The sequence below is a fragment of the Acomys minous genome (assembly GCF_964271855.1).
Source record: "Acomys minous genome assembly, chromosome: 9".
Lineage (NCBI taxonomy): Eukaryota > Metazoa > Chordata > Mammalia > Rodentia > Muridae > Acomys > Acomys minous.
This window is the reverse complement of record NC_140490.1, coordinates 111,059,687-111,074,774: the sequence shown is the minus strand read 5'-3', so window position 1 is coordinate 111,074,774 and position 15,088 is coordinate 111,059,687. Positions and strand designations below refer to the sequence as shown.

The 15,088-nt window shown below is 41.2% G+C and overlaps 1 protein-coding gene and 1 long non-coding RNA gene across 4 annotated transcripts in view; one reads left to right on the top strand and one right to left on the bottom strand.

Annotated features, from left to right (window-relative positions):
- The window catches only part of NAV3 (neuron navigator 3), a 718,489-nt gene that overhangs the window by 86,940 nt on the left and 616,461 nt on the right, over positions 1-15,088 (top strand). The window contains exon 1 of one of the 3 annotated variants that reach the window (XM_084796370.1): positions 11,261-11,395. The exons of the other annotated variants lie outside the window; for them this stretch is intronic. The gene's annotated coding sequence lies outside the window, so the exon portion shown is untranslated. Of the gene's footprint in view, positions 1-11,260; positions 11,396-15,088 lie in introns of those variants that run through there. 3 annotated transcript variants of the gene reach the window in all.
- The window catches only part of LOC311605661, a 150,161-nt gene that overhangs the window by 29,840 nt on the left and 105,233 nt on the right, over positions 1-15,088 (bottom strand). The gene's annotated exons all lie outside the window — the stretch shown is intronic.

The following is a 15,088-nucleotide window of genomic DNA, read 5'->3' as shown; positions in this document are numbered from 1 at the left end:
CTGGATGTACTGTATGAGAAAGGAAGAGAGAGAAAAGACCAGACAATGCTGTCAATTAGTTGGGGTTCTTGATTGGCAGCTGGTGAGCCTCAGCCCTACTTCCTTGATGGAGGAGGGATCCCTTCTTCCCATGGCTTCACCGTTTCCCACATCTTACCGCCCTGCTTCACTGTGTGCCTAGCCTTTTACTTCTGTGTGTGGGACGAGTGTCTTTCTGTGCACCACATGCATGCAGAGCCTGTGGAGGTCAGAAGAGGGGGTCAGATCCCCTAGAACCAGAGTCCCCGGCAGCTGTTAGCCTCTGTAGAAGAGCTGGGAAGCCAAACCTGGTTCTCTGCATGAGCAGGACCTGCTTGTAAGTTTTAAACCATCTCTCCAGTTCCATTGTGCCTAGACTTCTTCATTTAGTGTGTTTTCGAGGTTTATTGTACAATAGGACCTGTCCACTGATGTTGTGTGTGTGTGTGTGTGTGTGTGTGTGTGTGTGTGTGTGTGGAAAAGAGAGAGAAAGAAAGAGCAGTGTTTGTTAGTATGGATGTGTACATGTGGGAGTGTATTTGTGAAGGCTAGAGGTCAACACTCTAGTGTCACCCTCCACCTTTATTTTTAGATACGGGGTCTCTCACTGCGCATTTGTTCAGATAGCCTGGCTGCTCAAGGCGCTCCATGCGGCCCCCGAGCTCTGCCCACCCAGTGCTAGAGTTGTGGGGGTCACATGGTTTGTCTGTGCTTACCTTGTATGAAATTACCAAGCCATGATTGTTGGCACGTGTGCAATTTTAGTGCTTGGGAATTGGGAATAAGAGGATTGTGAGATTGAAGCTGGTGAGGCCTTCTTAAAAAAAAAAAAAAAAATATATATATATATATATATATATATATATATATATATAACAACCCTTGACGATCTATTTTCCATATCTGTAATGGCTAAATCTTCTTTGTTGACCTGATACACCCAAGAAGAGGGAATCTCAGTTGAGAAAATGCTATCATTAGGTTGAAATATGGGCACATTGTTGTGGTGATATGGGCACATCTTGATTGCAGTTTGATGTAGGAAGGCTCAGCCACTGGCGGCTCTGACACTCCTTGACAGGTGGCCTGGGTTGTATAAGAAGCAGTCAGAGCTTGCAAGGGTCCGGGTGCTGAGCAGTGCTCCACCATGGTCTTTGTCCATTCTTGACTGCGGGTTTCTGTCTGGGCTTTTCTCAATGATAGCCTGTAATCTACAGCCCCAGTAAAGCCTCCCCTCTCCCAAGTTACTTTTGGTCAGTATTGCATCACCGCAGCAGAGGAACAAACTAGGACAATGGCTGAAATAAATTTTTTAGCAGAAAATTATAAATAATACTCCCAAAGATTTTTTTTAAATTTTAATCTATTATGGTAGGTGTGTGATAATATTTAATTTATGTTTTTTCAAAGCAAGAATGATTTTGCATACTTATCAGCTATTGCTACTGCTTCTTGGAAAAATATCTATTTGTTTTGTCTATCCTCAAATTGAGCAATTTCTTTTTATGAATTAGGTTATCTATTTACTTTACATCCCAATCACAGATCTACAGATCCACAGCTTCCTTTTCCCAGCCCCTCCCTCTCATCTCCCCTTCTCCTCCCCCCTCATCCATCCCTCTACACCTTCTTCTCAGAAAAGACGAGGCCTCCCAGGAATATCAACCGCCCTTGGCGTGTCAAGGTGCAGTAAGACTAGGTGTTTCTTCTTCTATTGAGGGAAAATAAGGCAGCCCAGTTAGAGGACAGGGACCCAAAGGCAGGCAATGTCAGAGACAGCCCCTGTTCTGCTTTAGGAGTCCCACATGAGGACCCAGCTGCACAACTATTACGTATGCACATAGGGCCTAGGTCCAGCCCCTGCCTGCTCTCTTGTTGGCAGTTCAGTCTTATGAGCCCCTATGGAGCTTTGATTCTGTAAGTTGTTTTGTGGTGTGCTTGACCCCTCTGGCTCTTTCAATCCTTCCTTCCCCCTCTAAACTGATAAATTTTTGGTGTATTTTAGATATATCCCTTATCAATCATGCCTAATGATATAATTTCTTATCATTTACAGATTATTTGTTTTTTACTTTGTATCAGCGTACTTGAAAGGAGAAATTTTTGGTCCTAACTTCAGCATATTCACTTTCTAATTTATGGTTTATGATATTAGAATTATAAATCCAGGAACTATTAAATGGTATCATTACTTTAATTCCTTCACTGGAAAACCCCTATTAAGTTGCGTCTGGACAGCTGAATGGAGCATTTAGAACACGGAGCAGGAAAGGGATCATAGGAGAAACATTTTTATAGAAAATAATAAGGGAAAAGAAACCCAGCATCGTGGTGCACAATAGTGACCTCTGCTCTCACGTGGTCCGGGTGGGCACTACAGACATTAGTGAATCCAAGGACCACTTGGCTCCTTGGAATGACGTAATCCTTGTGTTAGTGTTGGAAAAACACCTAGAGGAAACGCACTACATTGAAGCCAACTGCAGCGTTAATATTCTCAGTGCAAACACATCAGCGTATTTTACGAAGTGCAGAAATGCTGACTTTAACACCTTGTTTACATTATTTTAGTAAGAACGGGCTCCGCAAGAATTCTGTTTTAAGTCACTGGGCCTGAGTGTGGTGATACATGCCTGTCATCGTAGCCATTCTCAAGGCTGAGGATGGCAGATCTCAAGTTCAGAGTCTGTGTTATACAGAGAACTCCAGGCAGACAAGAGGCTGGGGCTACAGTGCAGAGGGTTTAATCCTTGCCTACTATACATGAGGCTTAATCCCCCAGTACCAGAAGGGGAAGAAAACGTGTTTTATGCTCTTTTTTGTTTGACTGATTGTTGTGAAACAGATGGAGAGCAGTGAGAATTACCTCTGGGGCTCTGCTTTGAAAAGCAGGCGTCATGTCATTTGGCTTCACTTGGCCTCCTGCACGTCTCACACAAGGTCACAGCGTCTTGTGGATCTTGTTGCTTCCCTTGTTGACAAGCACCCTGGAACTGATAGCAGCTTTGGCTGCTGACTGTGGCTGCCCTGCCAGAGCTGTTGAAGGGAATGCTGCTGACAGAGATATTAGCATCAGGGCAGGGGGTGGGGTGGGGGAGGGCGGCTCAGAGGGGAGTAAACACCCTCCTAGCCCATCTTTTCCCTTCCTCCTGTTCTGCCCAACAGACAGCTTATCTGTGAGTGAGGGCTTTAAACTAACTTTGATTTGATTTTCAGCTCTTCTGGTCACTAGCTGAATGACCATGGACAGGCTATTTTGTCTCTTTAGCCCTCGGGTTGCATTGCCTAGAAATGCGATACCTTTCTGCATTGTATTGTATGAAGGACAGAAGAGAGGTGAAAAGCACCTAGTGTTTTGCTTCCCCTGTGGTGTAAGCTTTATAGGAGTTGGCAGCTCCCATGGTTTCAGTCAGCATCAGTTCAAAGACTTATATAGAGAGATGTAAAGAAGAAGCAATAGTCATAATGGGGAGGGAACAAACAAACGCAGCAGACTGATACTATAATAGGGAAGGAAAATTGCTGATTTACTTTTCATTAGTGTTTAAAATAACTCATGGCTTTTCTTAGTACACATTTCTCTTGTTTTAATATCCTTAACAATAGAGTGTCTAGGGAAGAGACTAGTGTGAATCTGGCCCATCTGTCGCATGATGTGAGTCTTCTGTGAAAACTGTGCAATGTCATGGCACCTATGGTATTCCCATACTCAATCTGCTTTTTTCCTACCTAAGGACTCAAAGTTTAAAGGCTGTAAGATGCAAGGCTTGTTATTTATTTATTTTTGATTTTTTTTGAAGTATTTCTTCCTTTCTGACAGTGAATATACAGGTTTTTTAACAATTAAATACAAATGCCAATTTATTACTGAAAAAAAAAAGCTGTAACATGAACTCAAGCTAAGTACGCCATACCATGGACTGGGTAAGATCTCTTTTGTTATTAATCTAACAGCCATGAATGTCATGAGTGCACTATGCTAGCAACTAGGTGGGTATGTTCTGTCTTTCCTCATCAGAATTTATCTAGTGAAAACTAAGTTGACAAGCTATGTACCTTTCACTGGCTGTGATTTGCCAGGGACTTCTGACTTCCCTTGATAGTTTGTTGAGTCCGTTACAGGTTCTTAAATTCCAATCTTAGTTACTACTATTAGCCCAAGTCACACATTGCATGTCAGACAGCAATCATATCTCTATGATACAGTTATAATATGCCCATGTGCTCACACAGTTTCAGTCTGGTTTGATAAGCTTATATGGGTACCATTTATTTTTAGGAATACGTTTGCTTCATAGGTGATGCTAGAACAGAAGCTGAGAGCTGATAAAGATACAGCGACTTAGGCTGTGTATTCTAGGTGTCTGGTGGCAGAGGCAGGTGGAGTCTGAGCTCAGAGCCACCCTGGGTGTACATAATGAGTTCCAGGACAGCCAGGGCTATAGAGTGATTACCCCGTCTCTGAGAAAAAGAGAGAGGGAGAGAAAGATGCAGTAATGCACTGCTGTCATTTGGTGAGATACAAGTGTGAGCCTGGTTGGAAATTTGCTGTTATTGAAGATCTTTAGGTTGATCTGGGCCCCAACACTGAGTTGCGCTGCAGTGGTAGGACGCAGCACCAGGTCTTGACATTTGCGTCAGGCACATTAGGAGCTGAGACTGATTTGAGCTGAAGCCCCAGCAGAGTCTGGAGTTTTCATCCTGTTAGTTATCTGACACATACTTAGCAAGTCCAGTGAAGGGATGGTATGGGTAAGCTATTCCTCCTAATGGGGTCCAGGTAAGGGGCTAGACCCTCTCTTAGTCCAGTGTGTTTGATAAGTCCTTGGGCCTGTCTTTTGAGGCTGTTCCTTTTGTCTTTGGGAATGAGTTGTTTGTCAGACAGTGTTTCATAAGTGATGCTGGAAAGATAATGGAATCTATGTGCAAGATGATGTGCAGCCCTCTTGGCTGGGCATTTAATCTCAAAATGGAGGCAAAAGATGCTTATAAAGTGTAGCCAAAACATTAAGAATATAACATTTATATAATTCTTGATTGTTTTATGGTTCTTCTTGATATAGATAGTTTATTGTATATATGTATAGTAATATAAATGTATATGTAAAAATAAAAAACATTAAAATATATGCTGTGTACATTTAAATAAAATATTAATTAAAAATAAAAAGAAAGAAATAATTTTGTTAAAATGTAGCACTTAGGAGAAGGCCCATCCTGAAGGCCAGGGTTCCACACAATAAAGAGCAACTTAAAGCTCTTGGCCTCACCTCAATCAAATCTACCTGGGTTTCAGTCTAGTTTGATAAGTTTATATGGGGGTACCATATAATTTGATGAGGCTGTTCTTGATCATCTGTCTCCACCTCCTAAGGCTGGGATCACATATATAAACCATGATGCCCAGCTTTATTTAATTAGTAGCAAACCAACTGTACCTTAAGATGATTGACCTATGCATTCTTTTTTACATGTACATTTATATTACTACACGTATATACAATAAACTACCTACAGCAGGAAGAACGATGACACAATCAGAAATTATATAAATGTTACATCTTTAGTGTTTTGGCTATTTGTATTTGACAGCCTTTAAGAAAACATCTTTCCTATCTTGGTGCATCTAAAATTCTGAATGTAACTCAATCTCCATCACATCTTGTCATTATCAACTTAAAACATCTACCTAGACCTAAAAAATCTTAACCACTAAACAACTAAGCTATTTAAAATTATTAATTACTGCCAAAATATATTTTCTTCTCCTAATTACATCTAGGTTTCTGAACTCTAGTACAAATCCACCCATGTTAATAGTAATATTAGTAGTTAATAGTCTTTTCTTGAATTATTGTCTCTTATTAAGTATTTTAAGGCAGTTAATTAGTTCTCAGATCCACCATTAAAAACCATGATGATACCTTGGCAGCTAAACTACTTTATGGGATTATAAAATATTTCCAATTTTTATGGGTTTAATGGTCCCACTTTAGCAGGGCCAGACCTGGTAAAGGCACCTTTTATAAAAGACAGGCAGGTGCTCTTATTCATTTTGACCAAGGGAGGCACAGAACTAGAATGGTAATTCCCACTTGTCTCCCCCTGGCTCTGGTGGCTGGCCTTAAGGATGCCCACAGATGTTACTTTATTATTGAAAAGCATTAGGCAAATATACCACCTGGCTACAATATTTAAGAGTAATAGTATAAGTGTTGTTTTTTTTTCTCATTCATAAAAGTGGCTGAAACCATGAACCCATCCATTGGTGTTTAGTGAGGCAGAAATGAGCTAGCCATACCCAGCCTCAACGAATCTCTTCCTTATGCCTTTCTTATTGACATGCTTTGTGTCTCTTGCTGGCATGTTTATCCTTTATCCTAGGGTGACTATCAAAGACTTGCCAATGTAAAGTAAATAAGGTAGCTACCAGATCTGTTTGGGTCTTTGAATGATGTAAAACTAAGACCAGTATTTTAGCTCCTCAGTGGCCCTAGCCATGTGGAAAGCTGTTAACCACAAGGAGCTGGTAGTTGTATGTTGGAGAGAAAAAAATAGTCTTCTCCTCATAGAACATTCTATTGGATGGATCTGCCAATTGTGTCTCTCTGTTGGAAATAAAACACTGACCACGGTCAAGCTTTTTTTTGGTTCTTTTCCTGAAACTGAGCAAAATTTAGGTGCTCTCTTACTGGCCATGGCTCCTCTGGGAGTTTCCACTACTGGCCAAAGAAAGGAGCAGACTTTTGCTTGCCCCCTCTGTCCAAAGACAGTTTAACTTTCATTGAAGGACACTGGGCATTTGACTTTTTAAAACAGCTGCCTGACAAGATGGAAACCCAAGTGCCCTTTTCTTAATTGGGATGAGAGAGAGAGACAGAACTGAAGCTTGTTACTGTAAATGGACAAAGCTCTTGGGTTCTTAGTGTAATATCAGTCATTACAATGTTGCTAAATTACTAGTGTGGGCAAATCACAGTGTGTCTGTTTAAAGGGCCCTGATGGCTGCTCACACACTGTCTGGGATCCAGTGGCCATATTTTGTTAATCTCTGATGATAGTAACTTTATTTTGGCTTAAACTATCCTAATGGGTTATGCAACTGCCTTCTATCTTTGTAAAAGGAATTATTCTCAAGGATACTCATGGCAGTAGGAATTACTTGTTATGTTTAACTTTAAAGTTTTTTCTTCACGATGTATTTAAATATGGACTCTGAGTCCAGGGCTTTCTGAGTTGCTTCAAAATGATCCCCTGTACTCAGTGTCTTCCATTTGGTTTTGGTGTACTGGTTAAGTTTTCTTAAGTCAACTCCTGAGAAATTCTAATGATATAAGCGTTTTTAGTGTGAAAGGAAACTGAAGACCCTAAGCTGTAATTGACACTGAAAGTGTAACAGAGTGACACAGAGAAAGGCTGTATGTGCTTTTTGTATATTAGCCTCAGCATGGCTGAGACCGCATCATATCAAGCTACTTTAGTGGCGGGTGAAACCCTGCTACTTTAGTTATTAAACTGCCATTTGCTGCTGCTGCTGTGCTAAAAGTCCATTCAGAGGGAGACACTTTAGCCATTTTTAGACTATCAAGCAATTTTCAGGCACACAGGAAAAAGATAACTTGACGATATTTGCAAGGGTAAGGCGTTTCATTAAAAAAATGGGCTCTGTGGAATAAGCCTTAAGTCTATAAATTTGAGTTGACAAAAAGATGATATAAGAGATTTTTTTTTTGCAGTTGAAATCCATTCCTGGCAATATTTGGACCAGTGTTCTTCCTTGGGGATGGTTTGCTTACCAAGAGTTCATGCTTGTAGCTTGTTCCTGCTTTAGGGGTGGGGTGTAATAGCTCATGGAGGTGTCACTCTTGCAAATAGATTAATACTGATTTATGGGAATAGGTCAGGTCCTGACTGGACAGAAGTTATGGAGAGTGCAGTATTACAAAGCGATGCTACTCTATCTGTTGTTCCCTACCTTATGGGACTGATGGCCTTTCTGCTTCTCTGTTGTGTTGTGACAGAGCCAGGGAGAGTCTCTGGGATGTTGGTATTAGCATCATGCTGTTTGGACCGTTCACCTTCTAGGATTACAAGACCAATATTTCATAAAGTATCCAGCCTTGGGTGTTTTGTTACAGTGATAGATACTGAACGAAGACAGATCAGGAAAAGAAAAAAAGAGTACAAGGGAAGGGTTACAGATCAAATAAGATCCATAGGTTATTGAGCAGTTAACGTTGTTACCTTGCTTTTGGAAGCACAGTCATACATTAGCATATATTGATTTATTTAAATGTCACCCTAATTTCTCTATGTTGCTCTGAAAGAAAATTAAGCGTTTTTTGGAAAATAAAATACCACAGTGTACTCACAGAGTTAAGTAGGTACCAGGGAAGTATTATTCTCCATAGTGCATAAAAAAGAGACTATACACTAAAACTTCTTGGCTATCAAAAAGGTATTTCTTAAACCGGTTCACCCTCCTCCTATATGACTTGCTCTCAGTTCTACAATTGGGTCCATGCTGCTCCAGCCAATCAGCTTAAACTTACTTACTCCATGTTGTTAAGCAAGCACACTGAACTTCTCAGAAAAGCAATGCTTTGAAGTGGTGGACACTTGTAAAGGACAGGTGAAAACTAGCATTGGCGTGGCACGGTGGATGGAGCCTGTGACCCGAGCACTTGGAATTTGGGACAGGACAATTCCAAGTGGAAGGCTAGCCTCCTCTGCATAGCGGAATACTGTCTTAAAAACCTGAAAGGGTCAGCTAAAATTTAACTATTACTATCTAACTTCATTTACATTCACACATGGGGTTAAGCAATTTCTTTCTTTCTTTTTTTTTTTTTAGGTCTTTTATTTTATTTTTATTTTTATTCTTGTTACATCTCAATGGTTATCCCATCCCTTGTATCCTCCCATTCTTCCCTCCCTCCCATTTTCCCCTTATTCCCCTCCCCTATGACTGTTCCTGAGGGGGATTACCTCCCCCTGTATATGCTCATAGGGTATCAAGTCTCTTCTTGGTAACCTGCTGTCCTTCTTCTGAGTGCCACCAGGTCTCCCCCTCCAGGGGACATGGTCAAATATGGGGCACCAGAGTTCGTGTGAAAGTCATACCCCACTCTTCACTCAACTGTGGAGAATGTTCTGCCCATTGGCTAGATCTAGGTAGGGGTTTAAAGTTTACCGCCTGTATTGTCCTTGGCTGGTGCCTTAGTTTGTGTGGGACCCCTGGGCCCAAATCTACCTTTCATAATGTTCTACTTGTAGGTTTCTAGGACCCTCTGGATCCTTCTACTTTGCTATTCTCCCATGCTTCTCTCATCTAGAGTCCCAATAGGATGTCCTCCCCTCTGTCCCAGCTTCCTGGTAAGTGAAGCCTTTCGTAGGACATGCCCCTTGGGCTAGTATGCAGATATAAGGCTTAAGCAATTTCTTAATTCTACGTGGTATTCTAATATAATGCAGAGTTAAATATTCCAGTCCTAAAACTCAAAATGCCAAAAATAAACACGGCGGATATGAGTGTTAAAGCTTTGATCACTGACTGTGCTTTCCTGGCCCAAGACTTTAGAATATTTATTAGGGATGATTATAATTATTCCTATCATTCCCAGGTAATTTCAAAAACACATTCACGTTGCTGGAATTTCACAGCAACCAAATGAAGATAATCTAACCCACTCTGCAGCTTAGGAGACTCGAGTCTGAGAGCAGTTCACTAAAGCTTGCATGTTTGAATCCTTTTCTTTTTTTAACCGCAAGTTACAGAGGAGGAAGAAATGACTCCCGATCTCGCTTAAGGAAAAGATAGATGCCGCGGCGCAGTCCCACAGACATGGAGCGCTTGGAAACGAAGCACATTTGTGCCATATGGTGTCAGGCCTTGCAGATTAGGGGCTGGTTGGTTGGAGTTCTTTGGCATAAAGATTAACCATTTGTCAGAAACATGGCTACACTTCAGCAGGGGAGCGACATGGGGTCCCCTCCAAATCCAGGAGTGCGGGTGGGACTGGCATCTCAGAATGGAGAGTCCTCGTACCACACTCTGTAGCCTCAGACATCATCACCACAGTTGCGGAAATGTACGCGTGTTTAACTAGGCGGTTCCAGAATCCAGATCCAGGGCTTCCAGTCTGAAATCCAGGCCTCTGTCTACGGTGCATATGGTAAAATTTAAGAGATGAGCTCCTCATCTTAGATGCTTGGAATGCCTTCCCATGGCACAGGATTTTAAGTGTTGATCACCCCCAAATAAAATCTGGGGCTTAAGATTTTGAAGGTTTGAAGACTTGCATGATTTTAAGTTTGCACAGCCATTTTTTTTTTATAATTTTAACTTTTTGTCTACCCATAAGTGGCATTCAGAAGATTAAACTTAAAAAGCTTTTCAAGGAAAGAGAAAGAGGCAAAGCAGTGGTTCTCAACCTTCCTAATGCTGTGACCATTTAATACAGTTCCTCAGGTTGTAGTGGCCCCCAACCAGAAAATTATTTTTGTTGCTACTTCCTAACTGTAATTTTGCTACTGTGACGAATTGCAATGTAACTATCTGATATGCAGGATATCTGATATGCAACCCTTGTTATTCAACCCCCTCCCAAAGGGGTTGCAACCCACAGGTGGAAAACCACTGAATTAAATACTTATCTGTTCTTGCTATTTATTGTAGTTGTTTTTATGGCTATAGCGGATGTGTAAATTGGGGAGTGGGCCTTGTAAGCATCAACATCTAAGTCCTCAGCTCTGAGGGATGGATTTCCTGCCATTTAGAGAGTCCAGAGCATGCCTTATAATGAGATGTAGAGGAGCAACTTTGAAGACATATGCTGTGCCATTGAAATGACGAAAAAACAGTGAAAACTGCAAATGGAGTTAAAAGTGAGTGTCAGCGGGAGACAGTTGCTTGTTAATATGCTTGCTCCCTGAAGTATTTGCTTCATATTAAATTATTATAGAGGGATATTAATCTGATCACCCACTTGGCAACTTTTTAGGTCTTTCAGAGATGAGATCAGTGTCATGGTTGTATTTGTCATCAGCTTGAGGCCTCAGGAAATCTCTTGTGCTGCCAACAGTGGCTATTGTTTGTGAAGGGCTGGACAGGTGCCATGTTTGTCAAGTGTTTGCTCATTCGGCGTGGTAACTCTGTGGTAGCTGCTGCGAGCACACCCATTTTGCATGAGAGAATCTGTTGAAAGGCTCAAAAGCTTGCTTTAGATTGCATGTCTGACAGGGAATTGGAAATGGGAGGAGACGTACATGCAGCTTGCGCTTGGCTATGTGGCCTGAATTGGACTAGTCTAATGTAAGGTGCAAAGAGTTCTCAACCTTTCAGAAACCCCAAGAAATGACAAATGGTTTGATATCTGTACGTATTTTGCTTAAAATAGCCTTTGGTTTTGGTTGTGATTACAGCAAAGGTTCTTAAAATACAAGATGGGAAAGGTAAACATGAATTTATTGTTAATGATGGGGGAGCTTACCTTGGGATAAGACTAACATTTAAAGCAGGAGTTAGAACTGAATGATGGAATTGAGGATGTGTACATGTTATATTTCCCCTTTTTCCTCTTTCCTTCCCTCCTTTCCTTCTCCCTCCCTTCCTTATTTTTTTTTTTTTTTGTTTGATGATACACACTAGCAAACCTACTTCAGTCCCTATGTGACTCAATTCCCTCCGCATTCTCTAGACAGTCCATGGGTTAAAAAAAAAAAAAACTCCAACACTAGTTTTCTCAAGTCTTTGTTGCTGTTAGTGTATTATTCAAAACTGAACATTATTTTTTCTGTTCTTCATTTCTTAGACCCCCATGAGATAATGTAGATTAGTGGATGTAGTGTCTGGTCTTTGTGATTTAGGCATTGTATTCACTGTTCTCTTCTGTGAACGGTATGAGAGCTAATTTTTGTTTGTTTTTTTGAGACAGAGTTTCTCTGTGTAGCCCCTGCTGACCTGGAACTCACATTGTAGAGCAGGCTGACATCAAACTCAGAGATCTACCTGCTTCTACATCCTAATGCTGGGATTAAAGGTGTGTACCACCACACCTGGCTAGTGTGATAACTATTGTTATGTCCAGTTAATCTGTTCCACAGTGTCTGGTCTTGGGTCTATCAAAAGACACCTGATCAGGGAAGCAGGCTATCTGGATGAGACCTGATAGGTTGTAGTTATATGGTAGGGAAGGAGGTCCCCTTCTGTCAGAGGTCTAGGGTAAGGAAATAGGGCAAAAGAGGGGGAGGGAGGGGCGAGGAATGGGAAGATACAAGTGAATTGTACAAAAAAAGATACCTTATCAGAATGTACTGGAATTATCGTAGTTGGAGTGGGATGTCCATTCTCATAGGCTTTCAAGGAGATGTTCCTGTTGGACAATAGTTGTTTAGTAGAATGTAAATGCAATATTAAAATTCATAAATGAGATGTTCACCCTGGCCTGTTCTTTACATGCATTTTGGTTTTATGTATTGGTTCAAGAGCCCAGTGTTCTTGGATTTTGTTACCCATTTATTTTACCACCAGTTGGGTAGAGGTACAATCACATATATGAATGCGAAGTATGTTTTATTGCCACATAGCTTTATGTGGAGAAAATTCCTTGATTATGTTATAAAAAACAGAATCTTGTACCACTTTATTTAGTCTTTGACCTTATTATAGAAATGCTTCAAATAGCTTTGTGGGAGGAGGTGTTCATGAAGGGCGATCTGAGACAAATTATAAATAGTTGTAGTTATAAGGAAGTTTGAGGCTTGTCCTATACTATGCCCTCCTGTGCCTCAGAGTCATTTCATGTAGCAGAGAAATGGAACTTGGTGAGTACTTTAGAGGTAGTGTGGGGTTCGGCATTGCTTCGGATAAGATTCAGGTTTGACAGCTACCGTTGTATGTGTCTTTGTGCCTCAGCATCTTCTTAAGTGAACAAGAACCACAATAGTATCTTTCTTCACATGGCTGTGGTAAAATTAGCATGAGTTAATATGCAGGGCACACTTTGAACAATGCTAGACTGTCACAGTTTGGGCATGTATGAGTATTAACTTTTATTGTTAATACTGTTGTCATTGACAAGGTCCTTGATTGTTCAGTACTGGGGGGGGGGACCTACTTCAGTAACATGAGAAGCCATGTCATAGAAAATAGCTCCTTTTAAAAATTCCTCATGCAGAAAACTCTTTTGGGAAATGACCTCCTGGTACTACAGAAGAAAGAGCTTTCACGCTTTCACTGTTAAGCCCCAGATTTTCATGGTGATGACCTGTCCACATTGAGGTCAAGGGTTCTGACTGAGAATATGATCTTGTCTGTCACATCCAAGCAGTACTAAACTACAGAGGTTCTCTCAGTGTTCCGGAGCATGTGCAGGCATCGCTGCTTTGTCTACCACAAGTAGCTCCTCAAACTTGGGATAGATGAGCCACAAACAAATGCCAAGGCTTTTAAACTCACACACACACACACACACACACACACACACACACACACACAGAGACACACACACACACCCTGGATAGCCATACAATTATCCCACATTGGTTGGTGTCATCACTGTAAGTGGAGATTAGGTCTCAGTGGAGTTAGCCATTTTAAAAGTTTGCAATGGTCGCCTACATTTTACAAGTGTGGTACTCCAGTCACTCTGTAGATCTTGAGTTGATGATTGAGTTTTTCATACCGAGTTTAACATTTTTGTTGCCAGGGAGAATGAGAAGGATTATAGAGCTAGATCTACTCCAAAGATCAACAATAGTAACTGCAGAAACATAGAAAGTCCCCCGGCCTGCTGAAGTTCTGTACTTAAGCTTGGGCACAAGAGTATATTACACATTCCCATGATAGGGATTTGATCTATGAGTTTATGTTTCTCTGGATCCAGCAGGTAAGGGGCGGGTGGGAGTTAAAGAAAGCAGAAATAGATAACATGTAGGTGTCCCTGGCATGAGTCCTCAATGAGGAGGCAGAATATTTCAGGCACAAAGTAAGAATTCCCTGGTCCACAGCAACAATCTAAGAGGTCTGTGAAAGATTTAAAAAAAAAAAAAGGGCCTATTTTCACCACCTCATCCAGCTCCTGGTAGACTCCTTATAGAAAGATAGAACTTTTTAAAATTAAAATTTGCTTTCGCACATCCCATCTGGTCCTTTCGAGTGGAGGAGGGAAGCCAGAGAATTCAGAAAAATAACCACCATTAGCCCAAATCTTAAATTAACACACACTCAAAATAAATGTAGAATGTTCCTCATAATCCCTCCAAGTTACTTCCCCCTTTCCCTTACCGGTCCCTCTGTACGGGGATTAGACCCAGGATTTCCATCATCCTAGACAAGCACTTCCCCGCGGAACCATGCCCATAATCTCCCAAGCAAAGTTTTAAACGCAGTTGTTGAACTTATGTGGAAGTGTTTCACTGGGAGTAAGCCAATGTAAACTTTGACAAATTTACCCTTTCTCAAGGTACGATTGCGAGTCTTCTGGGTGGATACCAGTTGGGCTGTAATTATTTGCAGTGTATTACTTACGAACTTAGTCCTTACTTGTCTCTTCTTTCATTACAACAAGGTCCTGGGAAGAAACCTGCTGATGTCCCATTGGAAAATAGAATGCATTGGCTTCTTTACATTGACTACCCAGGACAGCAGCTCTAGGCCCTTAATAGGTGCTCCATGTAGTCTTGCTGTATTACATTTGACTTTCTTACTTTTCCATAGAGAAACGGTGATGACTACTTTCTTGTATTTAATTCCCAAATAACTGATGATTTCTGGGGTACTTTGTGGTAAATAAGGGTTTGCAGCAGTATGCCTTCTAGATATGAACCATTTCTGTGACTACTAACCTCGTGATTTAGAAAGGCTTAGATCTTGGTTTTCTGGTTTGTTTTATTTTTTTCTTTTTGGGTTTTTTGAGACAAGGTTTCCATGTGCAGGCTTGGCTGTCCTGGACTTGCTTTGTAGACCAGGCTGATCTGGAACTCACAGCGAGCCGCCTGCCTCTGCCTCCCGAGTGCTGTGATTAAAGGCGTGTGCTACCACACTTGGCTGATTGTGGTGGTTTTCTGA